The sequence below is a fragment of the Trachymyrmex septentrionalis genome, unplaced genomic scaffold (genome assembly GCF_001594115.1).
Source record: "Trachymyrmex septentrionalis isolate Tsep2-gDNA-1 unplaced genomic scaffold, Tsep1.0 scaffold108, whole genome shotgun sequence".
In the NCBI taxonomy this organism is placed as follows: Eukaryota; Metazoa; Arthropoda; class Insecta; order Hymenoptera; family Formicidae; genus Trachymyrmex; species Trachymyrmex septentrionalis.
The window spans coordinates 1535899-1541518 of NW_017304207.1; positions in this window are offsets into that span (position 1 = coordinate 1535899).

Consider the following 5620-nt stretch of genomic DNA (forward strand, 5'->3'; position numbering starts at 1 on the left):
TATATATATTATATATACACATAAAATTAATACTTTAGATCTTAAGAAACAATCAGTTGATTGAATCAATCAAATTTAATTTTATTCAAGTAAATATTAAATCTTGAATATATTTATCTTAATTCTATTGTATATACATCTTATTTAAGTAAATTATTTCAAATTCTTTCTGTAATATACACCTGAGTGAATTGCACACTCGATTTAGATTTACATAACACATTTCTAATACTTTTCAGTGCAAATTGATGTATAAATACTTGTTTGTTTTTTTCAATAATACGAGTTTAATAAACATTTAATTTTCCAATCTATCGCAATAAATTGAAGCGAAGTCCTTTCGTATTTTCCTGAAAATAATCCTATTGCAAAATTTTGTCGATAAAGGTATTTCAAAATCTTTTGTAATCTGCTTACAATTAAAAATTAAATGTAATTCTTTGCATTTAACAGTCTTTTGTATATAATATAGTCCGAAATAAATTTTGAAAAGCTGTGATATAACGCATTGCTATCATATATTAGACAAATATTCCTGAATGAAATGTGCATGCTTGTAATACCCATATATATTTGTTCGAAACCTCAAACGCTAACATAAAAATAATTACAAATCTCTTGCAAAAACAACAAGAATAAATTCATATAACTTATAACTCCAAGTATTTGAAATACTTTAATGCCTAATACCAAACAAGTTTCACATTTTTTTAATTGAAAAAAATTACACGCGTATGGTAGCTCAGAAAATTTTGTGAGGTTTCCGCGTAAAATGATATAAACGCTTCCGTAATTCATGATAATTCATTTACCACCCGTAATACACGTCACGTTTCAGGATTAATATGCGAGTAATTTATTCGCCAATCATTTCATAGTGACAATATTTACCGGCTGTATTGTGATGACGCGGGACGAACTTGGAGCTGGTTCGACAGTTAATAATAAACTGCGATAAACATATTGATCCGCGCAACCAGTTACAATAAACGACGTGATTGTATCAACATTCCATTTACAATTCGCCGATCATTTTATTAAGCCAATTAGCGCACATTTTGTTCACTTCTATCGCGAATCAATGCGGTTATCTCTGATAATAACGAAGTATTTTTACACCGTTGTTACACCTGAATCATCAGATTGCTTATCTCGTCAATTAAAAATTTACAATCACAAAAAATGCATCAGCAATGAAAACGCCTCTAAATTGTTGCTATACGTAATTACGAATTTTGTTTTATGATGATAATGATATTTACAATAAGAATAAAGATGAAAAAATGTTTGTTGTACATATATTTTATAAATAGGATATCTTCTTTTTTTAACATACCATTGTTGATAAAACGAATTGATACACATATATAAATTAGCAGAATTGAAATAATGATCTAAAGCCGGAACTGTCGAGAAAAATCCGGGACATGTATTCGTAATTGATGGATTGGGAATGTGTTCGTTGCGTAAGTAAATAAAATTAATAAATGTGAACCATTCGAACGGAGCCGATCAGTCATGCTGTCTTGCATTTTCTATTTAATAAAAAAAATTCTAGGCGCGCATATCGCAACGCGCGCGAGATACAAGAGCAAGACGGACCGGAATATTTATAGATAACAACATTTATGCTAACGGAAAAAGGGCGAAACTGCATTTTGCGCGAGAGAAAGACGATAAAAGTGTGTAGCGTCCTGCGACTGGTGCGGATATTCCAGGTCGTCGCGCTCAACCTCAATATAGAAGAACGAAATCATTGCTAAATCTGATGCGCGTTTGCGTTCCAGCCAGTGCATATTGTTACGTTAAGGTAGAACGAAAATGCAAGGCAAAGAAACTTCGGATGTCGGACACATGTGAAAGACTTGCATACCTGAGATTTAGGATATTATCATTAAAATCTTATTTCCATTGAATGTATGGAAACAAAATATCTTCCTTTTCTTTCTTAAAGCGAATTTCGATTTTCTGGAGAGAGACAGAGAAGGAAAGGAAAGGAGAATTCGTATATAAGTCTATAAGTATATATTGTACCCCGCAAAGAAAGTGACAAGGATGAAATTCTTCGAATTTTGTATCATGTATGGACTGTGTTCTGAATACATTGATTTTTAAAAGAAAAATTAAAATACGAAATAGAGAAAAAATAAGAAAAATGTCACTAATTAAAATATTGGGGCGGTTTTTAGAGAGTTTAACACCATAACAAAATTAATATCTATATTACCTACTTTTAGACTTGAAACTTGAAATAAACAATTTGTAATTAGCTTAATTTATGTTTAATATTGCCGTAAATAACTCACTTTAATATAAGTACATAATTTTCTTTTCTCTTCCTTAAACAATTTTATATTTTTCTTGCGGAGGTGCGATATAGTGCAGCAACGCAATATATTTTTTCCTCTTTTATATATTTTATAAACTATCACTTTTTTTTAGACTAAATTTAAATTTGCTAGTGGTAGTCGAGAATTAATTAAGCTGTCAGAATAGTGCATACAGTTTCTGAGATTGGAGCGACGCTAACTTAGTACTTAACTCGATGACCACACAGTACAAACGACATACGTGCTTCACTTTACGTTTGTTTTAAGAACGATCTCGATAACATTATCGTACAATAATAAATTACAATTTTAATTTCTATTTAGATCTGAAAAGAAAGTGTAGACTATTCTAATTCTCATATATAAATTTGAAAAATGTCTGAAATGGTTATCTAGATTAAGAATTACATAAATCGATATTAGATATATATATATATATACATACATACATATATGTGTATATAAAAGATATATACATAAATTTATGTATATGTATATATATATATACATATAACAGAAAAACAGCAGTAGAAAAGAGAAATTAATATAGGGTAACTCTGGCAAATATATTGCGTTGGGATTTACGCAAAAATCAGAAAAAATAAAAGGAATAGGAGTAATTTTCCCGCAACTACTCTGTTACATGCCTTTATGTTATATTAGTATTGCATTATGATTTCAGTTTCTTACTGTTAATATTAATAAAATTATTGTAAATTATTGAATCGATTTGTGACTGTAATAAATAGCACTATTATAAATTATGATCTACATAAAATAATTATTGTAGAGCGCGTAAAAGACTTAATGGTTATTTCATGATACATAAGTGTAGAGGAATAGTAAAGCATATTGTATAGAAAATACAAGTGCTTTGGTCTTGTATTCTTTGTTTAGTTTATTGTTTTGTATATTCTACCTGTTTACGGCATTTTTAGCGGACGAGATTTATGCCCAAAATATATAATACAAAATGCAGAGATTAGATTCAGTGCACTAAATGCAATAAACGCATTACATAAAATACGTATCTTACGTAATAACACTTGTAATATATGTAGGAAAATTTCAATTATTATCTATTACTTCACATATACATATTTATTATTCTTATTATTTAATAAAACATGTAAACATATTTTATAAGTTATTGTGTCATTCTTATTTATAAGCATTATTTGTAAATTTTTTATGAGCCGTTTTTTACCTCCCTCCTCCTATAAGTAGCCGTATATACCCCTTATGGGATATACGGCAAAAATACAAAGATTTCAAAAAGTTTTTTTTTTAATACGAAATAAATATAAGTATTTCGGATTTGTAATAATTTTTTTTATAGTAGTAGTGTAGGGAAAGCCCGGGCAAAATGGGTGCCCTGGGTAAAGCGAATACCTTTTATTTTCGCTTATCTATCTGAGATTGCGCTATGAATCTCTAGCAATTGAAGGAATGACCGGCCAGCGACGCTATAAAAGTACGAAACCACATATGATTGCGATGTTCGTTTGTGTTTAATAGAGACATATAGAAAATTGAGTGTTTTCTTGCAATTTTTCCTTAGGTACATAACTTAAGTATTATTTGTAATTGTTCTTTAACCAATGTTATAATTTTTTATAAGAATTCTGTATCTTTAAACGTATTCGAGGTTAAAATTTTTCACTTGGCTTCAACTTATTCTAACCTTTCCAAATTCGCGCCAGGTAGATCCTTTGAGCAAAGCGGGTGGAGACAAAGCGGATGATACATCCTCTTTACTCGGTATGATTACAATGATATCGGTATATGATTATAATGCAAATATTGGGAATACGGAGGGACAGATGACTTTTCGAGTGTACGAAAGGCATATGTTTATTTACATCTCATTTTTATTTATTTTTTGCCACAATGCAGTATGATGATTTGTTTATGATTAATCCAGTGCAGTTATTGCACCATGAAGGCTGTACTACATATATAATAGAAGATTTGATAGCTACTTTTGTGACGAATATCAAGACTGATTCTAATTTTTTAAATTTTATTTGCATTGCTTGAGTGATTCATTCGCTTTGCGAAAGCGGATGGTTTCTCTTTTTTTATGTTTTTTATGTTTTACTAAAACATATTAACGACATATTACGACAATGTTTAAGTTTTTTAATTTTTTTTTATTTTATTTCAAAGTTAAGTCCTTTAAGAGATTTATGAGAATAACAATGGTTTCTGATCTCAATTTTAATTGTGTTATTTTTTCTTCTCAACCTTAACACGTTCACGCTGCCCGGGCTTTCTCTACACAGGTTTTATTGATATACATAGCTCGTTTACCTTAAAAATAGTAAAATAATACTTAATAAATTAAGTTACGTTAGAAATTAATATACAACAGAAAAAATATAAATATCTAAATTGATGCACAATATGTACGTGTATTTAAAGGATGGAGCCATTCCCTTATTATGAAGGATCATAGAAAAAACACAAATAGTATACAAGAAAATAATTAAGGATTATCAGAAATAATTTTTGTATTAGTCCTAAAACTCTAATAAATACTTAATATAATTTTTATTGTGAAATTCGTTATGGCTTAAATAATATAAGGATTTCACTGTTGAAATGATTATGGAAATGTCGATGTTTTACCTTCAATCACAAAAGCTTCAACTACGACAGCAAACAATTTTTCTTTGTAGTGACGTGTTTTATAACAACATTACTCAGACATAACTGCTTTTTAAAAACATAAACACGACCGTTAAATAATGTTAAATATATTTATTGAAAAACAAACGTTATCGCTTGCCAGAATAGATAGTCTATGGACGAAAAACTCCACGATGCTTTATTGTTAATTAAAAATATGATATATTTTTAATCTATTTGTTAACATTGATACGATATAAAGATGCTGATTAAAACTTAACTGAACACCATTTGCAGTAGTAAATTAACTAAATCAAAACTATTTATGCGTATATATAATTTGTAGATGTTTAATATTAATATAACAATTATGATTTTGCTATGAAATGTAAAATTGCTTCAAAGTCAACGTATCCGAAATGGAGAACATTTATTGTTGGAATTATACAATAATTAGAATCATGAATGAAACTATACTAAATAAAATTTGATACAATCCAACATTTAATACAAGATTCTTTCGAAAATTGACTGAATAATTCCCGAAGAACAACGTTGATCTCGGACATATTATTAATCAAGCGAATATATCATCATGTGCCCCAGCTACAACTCTGACGACTTTGCTTGTCTGTAATACAATTTATAACTGTCTGTCT